General features: G+C 37.7%; 1 long non-coding RNA gene across 1 annotated transcript; it reads left to right on the top strand.

Annotated features, from left to right (window-relative positions):
* The first annotated feature begins 5398 nt into the window (after positions 1-5398).
* On the top strand, positions 5399-16436 carry LOC118499301. Its single transcript, XR_004901826.1, has 3 exons — positions 5399-5884; positions 12811-12859; positions 16407-16436. It is a non-coding gene; the product is annotated as an uncharacterized LOC118499301 (long non-coding RNA).
* The last annotated feature ends 6891 nt before the right edge of the window (positions 16437-23327 follow it).

The raw sequence follows: 23327 nt of genomic DNA on the forward strand, positions 1-23327 counted from the left end.
TAACAAGAAAACAAGATACCAGGGGGCAAAATAAATAAACTAAATGTTATTCTTCATCCTAGCTAAAAACCAAAATGTAGATGTTTCTTGCTGGGACGTCTATTCAAGTTTTTAAATTCCAATCAAAATGTTAATGAAAAGAATTAAATAAAATGGATGACTGTAGGCTGGAGAAAATTAGAGGTTTATGAAATCACAATAATTAGCATAGTAAGTTAAACTTTAAAAATCAAACTTGCATTCAACAACAGCTCCACTCAAACTATAAAATGTTACGTCTTCTTTGCCAGACCATCACAAATTCTGTTTCTGCTTGTAGTAAAATTTGCTTAACAATGGATACCAAGTTTAACCAATTCAGAGGGATAAGAATGCCTATATGGTGAAGAATTTTCTTTCATATAAACCTTGAGCTTTAGTCCGCTCCGTTAAAAAATAAAATCTGTCCTCATCAAGATACATTTAAAAAGTATTTGCATATAATCTTTATGTTTATATGCAACACATTTATATCTAAAACCTAACATGTATGTAAATATTTAGAGGGAGATATTATCTTTCTATTGAATTTGATACTATGGTAATGAATCAAGACTACTCGGTGAAATCCAAGTACCACTGTCAAGGCACACTAGTCAGTATCAAATGTAAAGCCACTAGCCACTCCCTAGAATAACAGACATCAGTACCTGTCACATTGTGTAATGACAAAGCTAAAAAGTAGCTTGAGTATCACATTATATCCTTTTATGGTTGTTGAACCTAACTCAGACACATGGATGGTTTTTGAATAATTATGTGAACTTGGTTGCTGACAGGTTAAGATTTAAAATCTTGTCATTCAGTAAGTTATTCAGTCACCTAACAAAAGTAATTTCAGAATTATTTTTGGAGAATTCACATTTGTAGGAGCATAGCATTTTTCATTGCTCGGAAAGGTTACGAAAAGCAGGAGCAGCTTGACTATTCAGCTGTACCCAGTGCTTTTCCTTGAAAATTAAAAAGTGTTTAGGAGCTGAAGAAGGCAGTGTGAAGCCCTACATGCAGGTAGTCATTCTTCAGACTTTCAATTTTCTTTAGGATTTCACATGTTCGCAGAATAAAAGCAAAGGAAAAAATCTTTTTACTCTATTTCCATTTAAATGAGACCTTTGAGACTGAACTTCATTAAAAAAAATTCTCAAGCAAAACTGTGGAATGTGGGACTCTTGGCTGTTTTTTCCTTCTTTAAAGTTATAACTCATTTCAAACTGAACTGCATAGTTTTCTCAAATTCTGGAAAACTCACTTAACTATGTAGTATGAGAACTTGTCAACAGCATTGAAAAAAAAAGCAATTTTAGATGACACAATATGAAAACACTAAGGGGGAAATAAGCTATCTTTTATAAATGCAATCTCTGTGTTAAAATGCATTTTTATTTCCCATAATGTTACTTTTTGATGTACATGTAATTCCTAAGGTAGCCAATTAAAAGATTAAAAAACCTTGTGGCCACATTATGAATTATAATGATTTGAGCAGTCTGGTGCACAGGTAGATAAATGTTTGTGTTTGAAAAGTAGTTTGAAGGTAATGATGCTGGTACAGAGTGAAGGCAAAATACCTGTTACTTGTTGAAGTCAGCCCTGCATCATAATTTCTCAAGAACTTTGTCTTTCGATGTCAGCTCTTCGAGCCACAGGTTACTGACTTCTAATTTTTTTCAGAAAACTCTGCAGATAAGTGGCCCATTCCAATTCAAGCTGCACCACAGACAGGAATCCTAGTCTACAAAAACAATCTGCCCTTAAGTGCTTAACACACATTCCTTTAAAAAGACTTCAAAGCATTTTCTCCTGCTGCTGAAATCAACCATAACCTTTCCAATCTGCCCCTTTTAAATCTGATTGCGATCTCTGTACTTTCCTCTGATGGCAGACACAGGAATCTATTCACAGCCAGTGGGCACTCCCGTGTCGAGGTTTACAAGCATCATTTTAGACATAAGAACTTTACCAGCCGCAGTGAATATCTCATCCTGCTAGTGGATCCTAGTGATCTCGCTCAGAACACTTCATTTGGAAGTAAAAGACACTTTCCCAGTTAAACATACAGTTCTTTAAATTAAAAAATTCATTGAAAAAGAAGAGTACGCTCACCTAGAGACTCAGTTTGAAATGTGTACTAATGTACTTTGAGATGTTAAATTATACTTCTCCAAGTAAAAGCTGCAGCGATACACACAAATCATTCCATGAGCAACAACAGAAAACTACTGTGGATAGAAGAAGCATCTTTAATCAAATTTTATTGGAAATGCATGGAAATATTTTAGGCTTAACATGTTATAATGCAAAATATAATGCCCAATTCTGTTCTATTCATTTACTCAATAAATATTTATTAAAACCTATTGCATAAAGGTTAAATCAGGCCTTGAAGAAGATACTAAGGTATTTTTCAAATAATTCAAACTTGAAATACCCACCTCTGAAATTACAATTTAGCCTTATATTGAATTAACTTTAGAGTCAGCAATAGTTATTTCTGCAATGTATATACAAACCTGAAATGATGATTGTAATGATATATTAATTCAAATAATATTTATTGACTATAGATACAACCTACATGCATGTATTTATGTATCAGATATGCTCTCCATATTTAGACATCTATATATAATGTTTTCCCAAGAGTTCATATAACATAAATTTATCAGATAGACAGGATGACATACAGGTTCTTTATTAAGTTTTAATGTTAAGAATGATATGGGATATGTTTTTTAAATTTAGATCTTAAATCTCCATCCACAGAGTATTGGCTTGAAGAAGACTGACTTGACGCCTAGGAATCTGCATTTGACAACTCTTCCATATAGTTTTCATAAGTAATTTCAGTTAACTCCACTTCGAGAAGCCACTGAATCAAGTGCCATTATTCTGATTTCACAGTCCTCGATAAAGATTCACTTAATAAATAAAAACTACATCTGTCTGCTCAAAAGCCTTTACACTATTGTATCACCCAAACATACAGCACGTATATTATGCTTTGTCAAAATTAACTGTAGAAACAATGTGAGAATGTTTAAAACAGGTATTGTTGACCAAATTCTTAGACTCCTTGGAAGAGGACACTAACTATATAAGTTCTGATATTTATAGAGTATATATGCTTCACAATGATTTATGATGGGGCCAGGATATTACTTCAGTAGTTAATGTCTTCGGGTACGATGAAAACAGAAATGGAAGACATTTACTCCTTTCTGAGGCTTCATTACCTGTGGATGCGCCCGGTGACAGCCAAATCCCCTCGCTGCACGCCTCCTCAGCAGAGCTTTTCTCCTTGGGCCCCTACTTCCCTGCAGAGGTTTGCTGTGCTTCATCGGATTATACGGCCTAGTCTCACTGACTCCCTGGATATCTTTAAAGATTTTATTTATTCATTTTTAGAGAGAGGGGAGGGAAGGGAGAAAAATATTGATTCAGTGCCTCTCACATGCCCCTAACTGGGGACCTGGGCTGCAACCCAGCCATGTGCCCTGCCTGGGAACAGAACCAGCAACCTTTCAGTCCACAGGCTGGTGCTCAATCCACTGGGCCAAACTAGCCAGGGCACTCCCTAGATTTCTGGCATGCATGGTGTCCTGAATGCTCTTTTAGAGCTGTATGCTAAAATCAGATGGCTTGACCCGACATGCTTTTAAAATAACTAATGTGATAAATCCCCTGGAGCTACAATTTAACTCATATTATGTGAGAACAAGAAGCAAGAAAATACTATTTAAAGTACCCCCTTCCTTTTTCTGCCCTCTGGGACTAACTCAAAGTGAGTAAAACTAAGGGTAGGGATACTTTATCACTAAAAGTTTCACTTGGAGTCTCTAGCTTCTGTTAACGATCTGAGAACTCAAAAGTAACACATGCTGCCCCCACCCAATCTATTACATATTAATTTCTACTGAAGATTTAGTCTTCTGATTTCTAAAGTACTAATTAAATGGCTGAAAAATAGTCATTCATTCAATTTAGTAGTTTATAATATGTACTTGTATATGTATACATATTTAAAACAAATAGATTGAGTAGGGAATGTAGTTTTTTAATTACATCTGGTACACTTATTTATATTTAACTACAACCCAGATTTGGGATGTGGTCATTTGAAATATAAAAGAGATTTAGGTTTGCCAAGTCAAATGTTGTTACTAGCTTCCAGAATATAAAACAATTCCTGCTTGTCAACACTATAATATTTTTGTTCTTTATAGATGGCCTCTGGAAGAGGTAATTTCAGAAGTGACAGTGGAGTGCCACCAGTTTTAAAGTTTCTTCTTGTACTTTGTTTTAGGGAAAAGGATATAAAACTCAGTGCTATCGGCAAGCATCACTTTTGTCCCCACCCCCAAATGGTTCTTTGTGAATGGGAATGTAATATTTTTCCTAAGTAGTATAGCTCTTCCCCATGGTTTTCTAATTTGTTCACAGTTTAGAAAACGGCACCACTGAATCCCATGCAGCTTAAAAGAATACAGTGTCTATGGTGCAGAAATAGTTGACCTGGTTTCAAATCCCACATAGGAATTCTGTAACCTTGGCTTTCTGGTATCGGGTTTTCCCATCAGTTAACAGGCATAATAACATTGCCGAACTCAGCAGGCTGCTGTGAAACATAAATATTAAAAGGCACATTGATGCACATCAATTTTTAAACAATGCCTTTTCCACCAAATAGGTATCTGTACTATACGAGGCCTGTCCAGAAAGTATCCAGCCATGTGCTTTGAAAAAGAGAGACATTCGTTGAAGAAGACACATTTATTGAAGAAGATACAAGGAACATTGTACACAGGACAGGGAGACCTTAGTCCTGTTCACAGCAGGCACCTTGGGACCTCACACAGGTCACATCAGCTGCCCCCTTGTATTTTCCTGAATCTCACAGATAGTCTGAAATCTCTTCCCTTTCAAGTTGATTTTAGTTTTGGGAAAAAACAAAAGTTGCAAGATGCCATATTTGGGCTGTGGCAGGTCTGAGTCACCTGGGTGATTTGATGTTTCACAAAAAAACTCTGCATAAAACGTGCTTCATGAGTGGGGCATTACCATGATGAAGCTGCCAATCACCAGTTGTCCACAGCTACATGCTTCTGAATCATCCAAATAATTTCTGTGGAGGACTGTTCAAGCTTAACTCAAAATGTGATGCAGGCTCGTTGCTTTACTCACTCAGTCATTTTGAATGCAACAGCCACACAGTACACATGCTCACTCAACAGCATCTACCACCCCCACTGACTGGTACAGTGAAGTCACCATTGTCCACACTTGTGCGTTACAGTCCACTCTCCTTGACTGCCAGGTTATATCAATGTCACGCAAACCATTCTCATTATATTAACAATGGTTGGACTTTTTCCTGACAGACTCAATATATCTATCTATATTTGTATCTCTGCAACTAGGGACACTCCAAGAGTATGAAGAGCAGTGACACTTCATACACATATTTAGAGTTTGTGAATGAGGCCCAAAACACTCCATTTCTTCACTCTGCATCTACTTCAGAAGAACAAATACCATGTATCACGAGGTCTCACTGTTGTAAAGAGGCAGCGGGAGTCAGCACCGTCTTCACAGCTGCGTGGCAGCCCAGCTGCAGGAGCGCAGGGTGACCACAGCTCCATGCCAGGACCAGGCTAGTGTGGTCTCCCAGGGGCAGGAGAGGCCCTCACGAGAGAGAAAACCCCATGCCTTCCTTTTCTTTAGCCTCCTGGAATAATCTTGTAAAATATTTATATTCTTTTTCAGAGACTGCCCACATTAGAGTAACTACCAAAAAGCATCTTCTGCTCAACATCAGCAATCGAATACACGCTTAAGCTAAAATCAGGTAAAAGCCACACAGAGCAAACACTTCATTTCTCTTCTCTTCATAGAGATAATAGTTTATAAATTGTTTTGTGTTTCTGAACTAGAGGGAAAACACTTAAGAGCTTTTTGCCAATTTCCCTCATGGTACATAAAATGCATTAAGCGATGCCCAGGCACGATTACTGCCTGTTTCTGACACACAGACTGGGAGGTAGACGGGCCCTGCTGCTCGTTGCCTGGGAAGCACACGAAGGCAGTTGGGACGTGGACACTGATTAATGCAAGATCGTTAGTCACGGATAGGCCCATAGGACTGCATATTGTAAAATGTATCTGAAGCAAACTAATTTTCATGAAGCTATAGACAGTATCACTCCCAGAATTTTTGGTTCTAGTGAGATAACACACAGAAATTCGATATCACTCCATTGACATAGCTATCAAATTAATAATTTACAGCCCTGACTGGCGTAGCTCAGTGGATTGAGCGCGGGCTGCGAACCAAAGTGTCCCAGTCAGGGCACATGACAGGGTTGTAGGCCATGGCCTCCAGCAACCGCACATTGATGTTTCTCTCTCTCTCTCTCTTTCTCCCTCCCTTCCCTCTCTAAAATTAAATAAATAAAATCTTTAAATATATATATATATATTAGCAATAAAAAATTAAAAAAATAATAATTTACTTTAAATTATGTGAAGGACCATTTCATGTATATTGGGTTTTATTATAACAAACTGTCAATTTAACCCACTTTTTAATGAAGTATAATACTGCAGACAAATTCTGGCACATTTACTAATAATCTAATAAAAATACAGAGGTATATAAAATTCTAGGAGAGGTAACAATGACATAACATTGGCCTCAGCACGCTCAGCAGCTCAGTATGCTACAGTAGGGCAAAATAGTCTAATGCAAAGGATGCTTTACAATAAAGTGTTTAATATATCATGTAATTGTCGTCGTAAAATAAAAAAATACTAAGTTGAACCACCTTCCATATATCTCTATGTCTATATAGACATATAGTAATATAGAAGATATAGGGAGATAGATGTAGATTTGTAGATAGATACAGAGATATGTAGATATGTATGTGCATATGTAGATATATATGTGTGTGTGTGTGTGTGTGTGTGTGCGTGTACATATGCATGTATCAGCGCCGTACCACTGAGACTGCGCAGGCAGCCTACCCAGACTAACGCCGACTTTAAAGCAATGTGAAGAGCACCTGGACTGTGAAAGGAGGCTGGCCTACAGTAAACATTCGATTAACACCAGCTATTTTTTTAACAATGGACAAAATAAAAAGTTCAATTATGAGCTCACACCTTAGGAGCTAGACAAAAGAGACAGAGATTAAAATTATAATGATAATGGAAGAGCTCTGGAATTGAGAATGTCTTGCCTGGGAGAGCAAAGATATATTGTAAGGAATGTTCCAAAAGGAGAACATGGGTTTCACATGACTGAAAATGAGGAGACCGGGACCACACATGAGAAACTGTTTGACTGAGAGCTGTACGGAAAGCCAGGGCAGAGATGATTAAAGATTTGGGGTTTTTTTGTTTTTTGGGGAGTTTTGTTTGTTTTACATTCTTTTTTTTTTAATTTTATTTTAATCATTGTTCAAGTACAGTTTTCTCCCTTTTACTCCCAATCCAGCCCTCCCTCCCAACCCTCCCCACTTCCCTCCCATTACCACCCTCCCCCTAGTTTTTGTCCCTGTGTCCTTTAAGTTTGTTCCTGTGAACCCTTCCCACTGTCCCCTGAAATTCCCTCTTCTCTATGATTAAAGATTTGTAAAGGGATGTTTAATAGCGATACAAAAGTTAAAGTCCAGAGATAATTTTCTGAAGGAAAGCGGCCAAAAAGTGAGCTTTCTGTTTCTGTAAACTTCCTGTTTCTTAACCAAAAATTACAATATATAAGGCGTGTTTCTTTCTCATGAGAGAGCTCGAAAACAGTGGACATGTAAAGAAGGTTTTCTCTCATAACAAATCTTTACACAGATAATGACAGAGAACAAGCCACTAAATCATTCGTGGAGCTCTACTGACCAACTCAAGTTCACCTGATAGTTTAATCAGAACTTGCATTAGTTTAATAATCATTTAATGCCACAAAAATATACCACAATGAAAATGCATGAATTGTATGTTTCATTATCCTAAACAATTATTTTTATTTAAGGGAAATCCATTTCTCTGTTCAGTCAAAGTTGAGACATTAAAATATGTTGAAATGGAAGAAATTGAACATGCCTGTATTTCAGCTTTGTTAGTACGAACATAAGAACATAAAACAACAGTACAACAGACTTAGAGTGACATCTACTGAACAACCAAATTCTCCCATCAGCATTAAATATAAAAGGACAACATATTTCTGCTTGAAAAATGGAAGAAAAAGGACCTTTCTTGAGCTTCCAAACAAATTTAAAATACGAGATTTAAAATCAGAAATCAGGTGTTCTTATTTAAGGTAACCATGTAACCAAGTCAACAGGAATGGATATTGTTGACACATCACAAACTATAAATTGTTGCTAAAGCATGCTGCCAGGCTTTGTTACTCATGACCTTCTTCAGTTTTACAAAAGTTTAACTCAAGGGGACCTATCTTTAAGTACAAAATTTTTTTTATGGCAAGAGCTGCTGACAATGAGCAATACATATATAAAAAACTCTAAGTTCAAGAAAAGAATGAAACACAGTGGTTATATCTATGAGAGCAAGCAAGAGTAGAAGACTTCTGATGGAAAAAACCTGAAGAACAGCAGAAGTTTTTAAAGTTTATAAACAAATTAAAATAGTATTTGAAAAATTCTAAAGGAACTCAAAATATATTCATAAAATATACACGTTAACTGTTAATAAATTGACACCATATAAGTTTATGACATGGGCCAGTGACTAATAGAAATATATTAAAATTTTAATGCTAGTGAAAATATATAGGCTGATGAAAACTTGTAAATAATATTGCATTAAATAATTTTCATAACCTTTATTTTCATTTAATCAGCCAAGTAACCCTAAAATGTGGATGTGTGTTAGGTTAGCTGGCAAAGTACCCACAGTGGCAGCAGCATAAGGGGCCAGCCTTGCACCAAAGGCAAAATGAAGTTATGAGACTTGGCCTTTGAAGGTCAAGCCCATACCCTTCGCTCTGCACAGCTCCCATTTAGAGACACTATTACAGCTTCCATAAGCTAAATGCACTTAGAACATTGTTACATATCAAAACTGGAGCTGGTAGAAATCATTACTCAAAATAGTATGTCATGGCTCTGGGGCAATTTTATACATTCTTAAATTGGAAAATAAATTTCTCAAGTTTTTTAAAAATTTGTTTTATGTTTAATTGATTTTTCTTGCTACAATATCATATTTAATATTTAAAACTGTTTTAAAATATTCCATTACTACATATTATTTCTGGCATGAGTTTATGGTTATAAATTATGGAAGGAATTATGTAAGAATCCAGCCAAATTCTGTTTATGATACTCTTTCATCATCCATTAATGAAAAACAGATGGTTTTAAGAAAAACTTTGTGTCGATAATATTACCATGTCAATGACACAGAACAGTTATTTTTACATGTGTCTGAAGGAGAGTAGAAAAAGAACTGGTCTTCACGGAGTTTTCTCAGCCGGCAGAAAACGTCAGCGCAGATGCTCGCTCCAGTGCTCAGGATGCTGCTGCAGCTGCGTGTGTGTTGACCGAACTTGAGCACACCTTTTAATATCCTGGCACCACTCAGCATTAAGTTTAAATTTTGTTACTACCTAGAAGAGCAAATGCTCTACCATTATGATGGATTAATTTAAACAAAATGTATTCTATTTCTTTCCATCAGCAAGCAAGTTTCCAAAAAAAGGTCTCTGAATCAAATTATTTGTGAGGATTATTCTTCCTCTTGGCTTTGGTTCCCTTTTCAAGTACCCTTATATTTTTCCAGGAACAGATTAGATGCAAAATAAATGTCGATGAGGGTGCTGGTTGTGATGACGATGATAGATAAAAACTGATGGCTGCTGTAAGAAACCATTGCGCGTACATTGCAATCAGAAAAAGTTAGGAAAGCAAGAAGGGAAGTTTGCAAATTACCTCTTCCAAGTTGTCAAAAAAATAATAACAACATTCTCCCAAGATGCGCACTGTATGCTGCTTCATATACCTTTGCTCTTTGTTATTCAAACCGAGTTTAACAAAATAAACAACCTCTTGTGATTTTTAAATACATTTTTAAAAACCTTTAATTTAAGTAGCATGGATAATGTGAAGGTCTCGGATTACCCCACTCGTGCGTGATATATCTTAATTTAGCAATTCTAGCTGGGTCATGAGACTTGTGTCTCCATGTACCCCAAGGAGATTTTTTTAAAGTTCCTTCTTAAAATATATTTAATTTTAACTAATTTTAATTTCTAAAATCCATGAATGAGTGAAGTAAAAGCTGACTAAATTAATAAATTAATTAGTGCATATATATTTCTCGACACATTTTGTAATTGAAAGAAGAAGAATGCAACCTGCTCAAACAGAAATGACGTAATGCCGGGATGCTAAAGAGGCACAGGTGCGTTTTCTACCTGAGGTTAACTTTCTGCGAGCCTTGCTGGGAATTCGAGCTAGGAATATTGGACTACTCATTCATGCTGTATTTCCAAAATGTTAGATTTTTATTCCCCCAGAAAACACATAAAGAATAGGGATCTAGGTCCACTTTTTGCTTTCAGGTAGTTGAGGTATTATTGCACAATGTATAAGGAGACAAGAGAAGGCCAGAACATCTATGTAACTAATAGAAAATCGAGCAGCTGATAAAAGGAAAGTTTGGGAAACAAATAAAATAATAATGGACCAAATGTGAATTTTCAAAACCACAAACTTACTTAAATGGTGTGACTCACTTTTCCATAAATCAACTTCGTCTCTCCCAGGAGAGGTAACGGCAGCCCTCGTCAGCTGCAGGCAGGCAGCATGTCTGGGCCCATCCCCGGCCTCTCCCATGTACCCTGGGCCGCAGCGTGAATTTCTGAGGGTGTTTGCAGTATCGCAGCATCAGCCGGGAAACCGAGGATGTCAGGGACCTCTGGGGGTAACGGCGCTCATCTACTCTAAGCAGCCCTGTCATGTTGAGTGAATAGAATAATTAGTTACAATTTCTCCAGCCCATACTCCATGCCATACACTGTTCTACATACTTCATTTATGTATTAGTTTACTTAGTTCTCCCTATAATTTATATCTAAGGGAACAAATATTAAGTTATATCTCAGGCACAAATATTAAGTCATTTGCCTACAACTCTACAGCCAGAATTGCGAGTATGGCTTCCAACACTGAGTTGAACCGCTGCACTGCACTCACTGCCTCTGCGGGTTTCCCAGGTGCCAAGCTGCAGCAGGCCTTAGATACGGGTGTAGACGTACTTACGTTGGCATCACAGAGGTGACTGCCCACCCCTCCCCACTCTGTCTCTAACTCCATTGTTTTTGAATTGCTGCCGTTGTCCATTCAGATGATCATAAGGGTTTTTGGGGTCTCCCTATGTTGTGTCTGTGTGCGACTGCATGTGTGTGTATCCTGGGGATGCATCTCGGGATCTAGTAAGGCCACCCCCTCTCACTAGGCACCCACATGCCTCTGTCCATGCTCCACTCCTGTACCAAGTAAACCAGAAACTTACTGTGGGAACTGTCTTCCAACACAGGACAAGAAACAGGACACAGCTCTCCTGTAATCTCACCCCTCCGAACTGTGTGGAGATCTCATCATCCTTACACTGCAGAGTGGAGTGAATGCTGGGGGTGAAGCCAGTGCAGAGACTCTTTTCAAAGAGGCACTGATCTTCCCAGTCTTCCCAGAAATGTTCCCCGTGTGTGTGTGTGTGTGTGTGTGTGTGTGTGTGTGAGAGAGCGAGCGAGAGAGAGAGAGAGAGAGAGAGCGAGCGAGAGAGAGAGAGAGAGAGAGAGAGATGGTAGAGAGGACTGGTGACTGTGCTTCAACAGGCATTCCTCCTGGATCTGTTCTGCAAATGGGCTTAACTTGATTAAAGCTTAACATCCAGTGGTTCTACGGCTGTGTTCTCTCGTTGACACGACAAATTCCCGTGGAGCGGGGAGCTGTAACAGTTTCAGTTTCACAGGGGTTGAGGGAACAACAGCAAACACTTCATATGCCATATCATCACAATAAGGGTAAAAGTGACAAAATACAATCTTCATCGTATATTAAGACCTGCAATATTTAAGACTCTTCCTTGAGAAGAACCGGAGGAAGGTTCAAACTGAGCAGCACGCACACGAAGGTCTACTCAAAGCACCTGTTGCTCTGGGGCCACATTTGTCCTCTGACCTCTTCTGTTCAGGGGCAAGTTTATTCATTCACGTCAGATACCAGACATGTGTGTTTGCTGTAGTTAAAAGATAAACTGAGGCATATTCAGAAATTTAAGAGTTTGAGCACAAATTGATTAAAATCAGGCACTACACTGGAACTGGCTGAGTGCTCTGCTGGGAGGAGCTAGGGCCGAAATGTATGGAAAAGGTAGGGAGCAACAAAAGGAAAATCTTTGATTGGCTGTAACTTAAAGCCTAGTTGGCTGTATCTGATTGGTTGTCTTCAGAATTTTGATTTTGAATCCCTGAGGTATTTACAATATTTGATTTGGGTTTGCTTATGCTTTAGAGCCACCTCGGTCTGGCAGCCCCCTTGTACAGCTAACAACATGCTGCACTGTCTGAATTCTTTGGTGGCGAATAGCCATGGTATACCCATACTTGTCCTGCACCAAAAAGCATGGCTCATACAGAGATTAAAACATTGAATAGAGTTTCAACTAATCTTTCAACCATGACATCAGGTACGGCTCAAGAGATAAAAGTAAACTGAGTGGCCTCAGCCTGCACCTATATTCTCTTTCCAGGAGCCCAGAAGACACATATTGGGCCAGGAATGTTCCTCTTAACACCAGGGTAAGTGACCAGGATGCTAGTGGGAGAGAGGGGGAAGCGGGAGGAGGAGCACCCGCTACTGAGCACAACCATAGCAGTTTTTTTTCTACCTTAATGAGAAGCGATTGAGTGGGTTTTATAAACAAATGGAAGTGACTTGTGTTATATAGAATACATGTAGTTTTAGTAAAAATTTTATATCAATTAAATCAAAATCTCATATCCCTTCAGGGAGTTCTGGGGGTAGAGACATGCAGAATGTTCTTTCTCTAGACCTATGGTTGTTTGGTTTCTGAACAGAAGACATTCCTGTTTGCCAATAGCAAGGCTTTCAGGGACATTTGAGAAATACCCATTGCTTAAGTTACGATGAGCAAGGATCTTTTGTTTCTGATAGTATTTCCTAAGGATGTCAAAGCATCATTCACTAAGTTTTAAGACTTAAGTAGCTTTGAACATTCATTTGAAATGATGAGCGATTGAGAATTTTTTGTGTGTGATTTTTGCATTTTACAGACTGGAGGTGTGAACTTGACAGTACCAAAGAGCGGCAGACGGTAGAAATGATGTAGGCTCTTGGATTTCACGTCCTGCTTTTCTAGCCTGTAAACACGCCTAGGGAGAGGATGAGATGCGTTTCTCATGGACCGAAGCTGGCGGGGAGCAGGTTTTCCTCCAGCAGTCCAGGGTCAGGGCGGTTGCTGGTTTTCACAGGCTGAATGCAGATGAGGCCGTTGGTCTGCATTCCGCTTTGTTTCGAAGCGCTGAGCGATTTCACGCACTTACCCTTTTCTTTTCTGCCTGTCTGGTTTCCATGGAAATGCAGGCTTCTTGGAAACAGCAAAGCCTTGCACCTCATGCACAGGCAGCATGTGTTATTTTTGGAGTCAAGTGAGCAGGGAACACATCCCCAAATGTCAGCACGAACAGGTCCTGGTAGGGGCAGGCAGACGGGCGGGCGGAAGGTGCAGCCTCCAATTGTCTTATTACAAACAGAACTTGGCGCCAGCAGGGTCACCCTTATCTGTCCTTCTGTAAGAAATGCAGGATTATCTTGGTAAACATTAATCTGGACAGAGGGAGGAGAAAAAATACCGCGAGCTAGGGCAGAAATTTAAACAGGTTTTCGTGGCTTCCCCATATGTTTATTTAATATGTGCTCAGTAATCACATATATATACATATCTATATATCGATATACAGATACCTTTTACTCAAGTTGGGGTGTAAATAAAATTATTATAAACTCCATATCTACCAACATCTCCACCAGAATATATAATTTCATGAACAATTTCCCTAATACAGATTAAAATCTATTTCTCCTACCACACACACCCTCTTTCAACAAAGTAAAGTTTGAATAATTTAAGGGAATAATTTTTTTATAAAAAAGAGATAATTTTTAAAAACTGGGTATATAATGGAAAACAATGTTGTATTCTCTGAGTTATACGCTGATGAAGAACATAGTTTATTCTTATGTATTTATTGTATGTTAAATATTTTATTGTTGTTCTATTAAAGTTGTCCCAGTTTTACTCCCTTGGCCCTCCTCCGCCCACCCCACCCCTCCTCCCGCAGCCAATCCCCTCCCTGTTGTCTCCGTCGGGGGCCGAGGGGGGGGGGTGGTCATTCTTACATGTTCTTTGACTGGTGCCTTCCCTTCCTTCCACCATTATCCCCCCTCTCATCCCCTTTGGTCACTGTCAGTGTTGTCCTTGTTCCCAAGCCTCTGGTTCTATTTTTACTTGGTTGTTTTGTTCATTAGGTTTCTCTTATAGGTGAAATTTTATGTTTGTCTTTTGTGGCCTGGCTTATTTTACTTAGCATAATGCTCTCCAGTTCCATCCATGCTGTCACAAAAGGTAGGAGTTTCTTCTTTCTTTCTGCTGCAGAGTATTCCATTGTGTAAAGGTACCAGTTTTTTGATCCACTGTTTTACTAACAGGCTCTAAGGCTGCTTCCAGCACTTGACTATTGTAAATATCGCTGCTATGAACATTTGGGTGCATAGGTTCTTTTGGATTGCTGATTCAGGATTCTTAGGGTATAGTCCCAGGAGTGGAATTACTGGACCAAAAGGCAGTTCCATCTTTAGTTTTTTTTGTTTTTGTTTTTGTTTTTTTTTTTGAGGAAATTCCATACTGCTTTTCACAGTGGCTGCACCAGTCTACATTCCCACCAACAGTGCACTAGGGTTCCCTTTTCTCTACAATCTCACTGGCACTTGTTTTTTTTATTGTGTTGTGATGGCTATTCTGACCAGTGTGAAGTGGTATCTCATTGTGGTTTTAATTTGCATCTTTCTGATGGCTAGTGATGCTGAGCATCCTTTCATATGTCTCTGGGCCCTTTGTATGTCCTCCTTGGAGAAGTGTCTGTTCAGGTCCCCTGCCCATCTTTTAACTGGATTATTTTCTTCATGGTATTGAGTCATATGAGTTCTTTATATATTTTGGAGATTAAAAATTTGTCTGAGGTATGATTGGCAAATATGCTTTCTCACACAGTTGGATCCCTTTTCATTTTGATGAAGCTTTCTTTAGCCATGCAGAAGCTTTTTAATTGGATGTAGTCCCATTTGTTTATTTTTCCCTTATTTCTCTTGTCCTAGGAAATACATTGGCAAAAATATTGCTGCATGGGGTATCTGATATTTTACTGCCTATGTTTCTCTCTAGGATTTTTATGGTGTCATAAGCCTTAGCAATCTTGAGAAAGAAAACAAAGTAGGAGGGAGCACACTACCTGATATGAAACTATACTACAAGGCCACTGTAATCAGAACAGTCTGGTACTTGGCATAGGAACAGACATGTAGATCAGTGGAACAGAATAGAGAACCTAGAAGTAAACCCATGTCTTCGTGGTCAATTAATATTTGACAAAAGGGACAAAAGCATAAAATGGAGTAAAAATAGCCTGTTCAACCAATGGTGTTGGGAGATCTGGACAGGCAAATGTAAGAAAAATTAAACTAGACCACTAAGTTACACCATACACCAGAATTAACTCAAGATGGATAAAAGACTTAAATATATACATATATAAACTGATACCTTAAAAGTCCTAGAAGAACTTATTTTAGTACCCACTTTCAGTTTTAACTCTTGATATGTTATAGCTCTATATTATAACTGATTTATCATAATAGGACTTCTTAAAGCTCACATAAAATCATGGGCTTTTAAGAGTGACTTTGATATAAAATGTTAATCATAAAAAAATTTCCTAATTTCATAGGTAAAATAATTCTCTCATTGTGCAAGGTAAAAATTCAGAGATTTGTCCAAAGCAAGTTTTTTAAAGATTTTTCTCTTTTCAATGTACTCATTATCAAATTTATTTACTATATCATAAACATAAGAAATAATAAATAACATAAAAGTACTGTGAGATAACCAAATCAGTGTATATTGGGAGAAAAATTACCAAAGCCTTGCTTATGTTCTTGGAGGAAAGTGGAGAGCAAGTACATTTGGGAAAAAAAAACACATAATTTGGCCAAAAGACAAAATGTATATTCCATGCAAATCACTTTAAAACCTTTGTTTTGTATTTCCAGGGAAAGGGAGGGCAAATTTGTAAATGAAACAAGAAATAAACAAATATCTTGCACCCCAGGATAAAGGAAAAAAAGAACACTTTTCTTGTGAACTAGAGGTAAAGTTTTGGTTTAATTATGATGATGGAATGAAGAAATAAAATTATAACAATAAACCAATTTTAATTTTATTGTTTTAATAAGTGAATAAGGGGATATGTCGCTAGTGAACAAACGGTAAACCAGAACCAGAATCACATACAATACAATGAGTCTGAGGTTATAAACTATAATAAACAGATTTTTCTTCCAACTTTATTGACACATAATTGACATATAGCATTGTGTAAGTTATAATAAACATATCCTAATATAAGGTATAGATAGTAATAGATTCCAGCTAAAAATAGCTTCTTGAGGTTAGTTTAAAATTTTTTATCCGTAATAAGAAACATGCATGCTTTTCATCTCATAAATCATTCAAACTGTGTTTGTTTGTTTGTTTGTTTAAAATATAAAACTTTGTCTCAAGCACCTAGGAGATAGAAACAAATGTTATTATCTGAAAATCAATGCTGCCCATACCTAATCATGGCCCTTGCAATTTAACATCACAGAGGTTATTTGCGACTAAGGATGAACAACACATTATAAATGCCACCGGTGATTCAAATTCTATCTCAGAGTAACTTATAGATACATAAAATTTATACAACCAAACACTTGAATGATTTTTATGACTCAGTGCCATTGGCTTTTAAGTCCTCCAATCAAGTTTAATTATACATAAAAAATAAGAAAGCGCTCCATTGAAGAAGTCCTGCTGTATTCAACGCTCCAGTAACAAACCTACAGAACTACTCCTGTGAGCTTCCATTCTCACCTTGTGCAAACCGTTCCTGTTCGTGCTCACACTGTACCTTTCTATCTGCCACTGTTTCTGAATTGTTTATCCCTGGCCACGTGTACACCTGAAGGAGGACTGACAACCGAAGGAGAGAAATGGGACTTTCAGAAATCACAGGCCATTCCTTAGATGTAAATCTTTCTGATGGGTGTTGTCTCCTAGCTTCAACATTTCCTGCCATCACGACTGAACAGGGAAAATTTTGAAAATCTCCTGCACGAATACATCTTTAGCTTTTTTACCTTATCTAACAGGATGTAAATTGAGTTTGGAAAGTCCTATACTTAGTGAATTATTAGTTTCCAGTAATCACTCCTTCTCTTGGTAAGTGTTCCAATACTTTAAAACCATTTGTTAACTAACTGGCTTAGGAGTTTTGCCTGAGAATGACACAATCATTTCCACAGCTTGCTCATGTCTCTTCCAATCTGTACAAATCAAATATTACTAATGCCAGCTTAGTGATGATAGCCTGGATTCTTCAAAAGGGCACTGTTCTGTGTGGTGTTCTCTCAATTTAAAGCAAATTTGAAATTCAAATCTGCAAAATAAATGCAAAAATGTTGTATGTATCAATTGACTACCTAATAACCAACGCTATCCTGGAGTTAGGCCAAGAAACGTTTTACAGTCTGTTTCATGAATTCTTAAAGGGTCTGGCTCGTGTACAACAAGGGATTTTTGGAGACTCTGCTATCTTGACGTTGTCAGAGAGGCAAGCCAAGGACGCTTCCCATTCTCTACATTTATATAAATAACGTCACCAGCATGCCTGCAAACTTGAAGTCTCCACACACTGCATGAGATCTTCATTGTGCACTAACAGCACTCTTAAAATTATTTAAAAGGTGGAGCACAAAAGGTTTTTAGGATAGTGCAAGTACTCTGTATGATACTATAAAGGTAGATTCACGACATGCATTAGTCAAAGCCCAGAGAATGTACAGCAATGAGAATAAACCCTCATGTAAACTATGGACTTGAGGTGATAATGTGTCAACATAGACTCATGGATTGTAGCAGCTGTACCACTCGGGTAGGAGATGAAGATAATGATGGAGTCTATGCATGTGTGGAATCAGAGGGTACATGCAAAACCTCTGTGCCTTCCTCTCAATTTTGCCATGCACTTAAAACTGCTCTACAAAGTCTATAGTTTTTAAAAAATTATATCACTTATAAAAAGCATGTATTTCTTCTAAAATAAAAGTATAAGCAGGCACTGTCTTATTTATTTTATTTCATTTATTGTTATTATTTATTAAACATACAATGTCTATATAAGGCATTGTTTATAGTAGTTTCTCAGTAATTTTTGTTTGAATGATAACTGTTTCTCCCAAGTTTTGTGGCTTGTAGTCTGATTATTTATAAAACTCATAGTCACAACACTATTATGCTTATTTAAGCTGTGAATACACAAGGTATTTTGTTAATATGACTGATTCTTTGTCCTCCAACTTTGCATTAGAATTTTAGCACCCTCCTTATGTTAATTTATCAATACATATTTTGTCTATGCACATAAAAACAGCCCAGAGATAGGCAAGTTAGGAAAGATAAATCAAACACATCATATTTATCAGAGATGTTAGAACCCAAGTTTCTGGTCACAATCCATGTTTGACTTACATTTTCAGGATCACCTCATGTCTCAATATGGCTGCTGAAGCTCCTGCCATCAAGTCATCTTTCATTTTATAAAGCTCCTCCTAAGCGAGTGAGCATTTCCAGAAGCCTCATAAAACTCATCTGTTCAGATTACATTATCCAGAATTTAGTGGCATGGGCACACTGAATTGCAAGCAAGATGCAAAGTAAAATCTTTTATTCTGGCAACATGACTCCAAAATCAGACCTCTGTTGCTAGGGAGGAAAGTGAGATTTGGTGTTGGGTTAGCCAGAGCAGTGTGTGCCTCACCAGTCCTCAAACATGTCAGGGAATCTTTCAAATGCATGCCTTACCTGCTTTAACAAACCATTCCAAAAACACCCACAGCACTGGCCTTTCCTTTTCCAGGTTCCTCCTTACTGGAGTCTGATGCCCTGAAAGCCCCTCCCTGGTGTTATCATGACATTCATTGTGCCCTGAGAGTGTGGACCTCAATGTCAAACCCCAAGTGCTTTATACCCAGATTATCTTGAAAGCCACTCATCCGCAGGTTCCAGAACAGATCTTCATTCTAAGGTGTATTGATGCGAGTGGTCTCTTCACTGATTTCATGCAGCTGTTCGTAACTTGGACACAAAGCCAAACTTTTTATGTTCAAGGTCTTGGAGATTTCTTAGGAAACTCTCTGACAATGCCTGACTCCTTTCTCCTCAATGGCTCCACTAGAGACCAAAAAAGTACATACCTGTTTTGAAGTCAGGTTCCTGTCTACTCTCCTCCCCAAGCTTCCTTTGACCAAAACACAGCATATCTCAAGAAAGTCAGTTCTGGAAGATGGAGTTGGGTCTGACTCCTCTTGGGTTCTTGTAGGATATCCCACTGAAAACACTCCCTGGTTATATTTTTCTGGAATATAATGTAAGTGATTTCTTCCATACTGTGCCACCTTTCTTCACAAGTTTTCTTGCAGGTCATAAAAGCAAACTCTATAAATAAATATATTTCACTATGTGTTAAAGTTAAAACATCGAATTGGAAGGAGATTGTCATATGATTAGACTAGATTTCAGAGGCAGCTATAAACAAAGAAAGCACATACATTCTATTGATAAACACAGGCAATTAGAGAGAAAAAAAAACTTCTTTTTTTGCCAAGTTCTGGATAGAAAGAAGAACAGAATCATTTTATCTCAATGTGAGTTAGTTCAAACTCTGCAAAGAATGGATAAGAAAACAAAGACACTGCATAGCCACAGTGATGAATTTTTCATCCCCTTGTATTAGTTTGAACGGGCTACATTATAATGAGAACGCACTCTTCAAATCTTGGCTGAACCTAACATGGGCTTATTTTTGGCTGATTCGAAGTCTCTTTAGTCCCGATAATTCATCATGGCTGCAGATTTCCTCGTCTCAATACAACGAGCCGAGTGAACAGAGCCCCCCGACGTGCCCTAGCTACAACATTGGAACGTGTGTAGTCCCAGGTCAATGCGGGGGGCAAAACGAGCACGGAGCGCCCCTGTTCGGGGATGAGATTTTTGGACCAGAAATGTGACACTCGACCTATTCATAACCAATTGGCCATTGCTAGTCACGTGGTCTTGTTTCATCATAAGATAGTTTTAGAGTAATAACTTTGCTCTAGAGTAATAACTTTGCTGCTTGCCCAGAGCAAGAGAATCATGAGATGTGAGTGAGCTTCAGAAAGACCCACCCACACTGTTTTTCTGATCAGGGACTGATTAAATGTTACAGACATAACACACTCTCCTCCAGTGAAACTTCAGTAGCGCAAACTGGACAAATGCTGCTCTCAGAATCATTTCTATACTGGTGTAACGAATCGTCATGGCTTTATTAAAGAACAGCTAAAGCCTGTACATCATTCTGTAAACACACCTGGCTGTTTTGCTTGTTATTCATTCAACCACAGTCTATTTTTTTACCCAACAGTACATTGCACACAAGAACTTTTGAATATGTTTATATTCCTCCTTGATTTTTAAGTATATTCTTCCTTAATTTTGAGGAAAAAAATTGCTTTGTAATGAGTCTTAATATGCATGTGGGCATGTATACATATGCATGTAACCAGATCTCTATCTGGTCATTTCTTTCGAATTTGTTTTATTGGCTCTCAGAAAACTATAGGCGACTATAGCAATTCCTACCTAATAAGGCCAAATCACCTATAACTGTTGTGTCGGCCGCAATGAACTATGTCGTGTGTGTGTTTTCAAACATATATTGTGGGATTTAAGATGTGTATTTGACGGTACTAAGAGCAGAAAGCACTTTAAATGTTTTGAACAATACAATAAAACTGCTTCTAATAAATTCAATCATCTAGGAGACCCAGGAGTCCATGAAGGCTGAACTGACATTGAAGTGATTCTTCCACCAAGTGCCCCTTCGTGGAGGAGACAGGTGTGAAGCCCAAGCAAGGACTGAACTGGCGGAGTGTGAGTGCACAGCCATTGGACTGCACTGGGTCAGGGTGGCCAACACAACGGTCTGAGGCTAGTCAGACAAACTCCCACTCTGTAGCAGCATCAGGCATGTTAGCAGAGCTACCTCTGCGCTCAAGTTCCCAACACTCTATGCCTGACCTCGGGGATAAAGTGATGGGCGAATGCTTTATGCACGTGAACAGTGGCCTGTGCATAAGATCTTGCCTTTACAAGGAAGAGAAAATGAAAAAGGCAAAACTATGGAAACAGTAAACTGGTTGCCAGGGGCTAGAAGAGAGGGAGGGGTGAGTAGGTGGAGCCCAGAGGATTTTTAGAGCAGTGAAAATGTTCTGTGTGATACTGTAATGATAATTAAGTATCATTTTACATTTGTCCAAATCCATGGACTGTGTAACACCAAGAGTAAATTACAAGATTTAACGTAAATCTTGGACCTTGAGTGATAATGATGTGTCGGTGTCAGTTCACCGATTAGAACAAATGCCCCACTCCAATGATGGACATTGATAATGGGGGGGCCGTGCAAGTGGGGGCAGGGCAGGGAGCACATGCAAAATCCCTGTGCCTTCCTCCCAGCTTTCTGTGAACCTAAATGTTCTCTTGAAACCTAAGTCTTTAAAAAATGAAAAAAGTTTAAGTAGTATAAAAAGGCATAATGTAATAAAAAGTATAATTAAACTCTTAACTATAAGCTCTACAGACAGTTATAAAATTTAACCAAATATTTCAATGACTCTGTAACCTAGGTCGTGTAGTACTGAAAAATACTACATATCTTTGGTTCCATATATAATTTATCTGTATATTCTAAAGTTGTTTAACTTAATAAAACAATTTCATCTCATATAGGCACATAATTCGATCAAGAAGTATATTTGTGTGAAGACAGTATTTAAAAATCCTTCTTTTTCAAAGCAGATATTAAATTCTCTGATAAATTTAAACTTTTAAATGCCACAAAGAACTATAGTGCTTTTTTAATGATAAACAGTTGAGGGTAGTAGTTATGAGAGTAAATATATGAGTGTGTGTGTGTGTGTGTGTGTGTGTGTGTGTAAATTTTCATACCACCAAATGGCCACAAGATGGCAGTGTTACCTAAAAGACAACACAAATGAAAAAAAATTTGCTTTAAATCCTGCTAATGCATACCCCTTAATTCCATCTGATTGACATTTTTAAATTGCAGAAAATCATTTATCTATTAAAAACTTGGTGAGAACGGACCAGTATGTCATATACTATTGCATGTTGCACATTTTGAAGTGAAAACGGCATATTATTTCACCATAATTTTAGGAACATAGCCCCCAAAAGGAAATTCTGCAAAGAGGTCTAAAGAGTTTCCCTTCCTTAAATAAATGAGACACATCAGCATACAAGCAAAGCCAATAAGCTACACACACTCAGACACACATTCATATACACCCACCCATACAAACGTGATAGACAGGGGACTATAAATGAAGTCTGAGAATGTTGGCATCACTATACTCAAAGGACATTACTACTTACTATTTATTGAAGCATGCAAGCACTTTGAAATTTAAATATGGCTATGTTTGAATCCGTTTAAAGGTCGTATAACAACATATTAGAATAGTAGCAATTTATTATGAGTTCTGAATAATTTTGTGGATATATTGCATTAAAATTCTAAATCCCAAAGTTTAGGAGAAAATAACATTTACTATGAGGATATTCTAATATATTTTATCCATAAAGTTGGAAACAGTTTACTGTACAAGGAAATACTTGGAAATATCTGATGTCACTGAACCCAATTTAAGTGTGAAGTCATGCATGCTTTGTTCCTCCTGGAACCCATTTGTTTTTGTAACCAAGAATTTGTCTGAGAAGTCCAAAATCTCCCTGAACACACTAATCTATTTTCTTGATTTTGCCATCAAGGTCTTGAACCAAATAATAATAATGATTTTGTTATATAT

This window comes from Phyllostomus discolor, chromosome 3, assembly GCF_004126475.2.
Source record: "Phyllostomus discolor isolate MPI-MPIP mPhyDis1 chromosome 3, mPhyDis1.pri.v3, whole genome shotgun sequence".
Taxonomy (NCBI): domain Eukaryota; kingdom Metazoa; phylum Chordata; class Mammalia; order Chiroptera; family Phyllostomidae; genus Phyllostomus; species Phyllostomus discolor.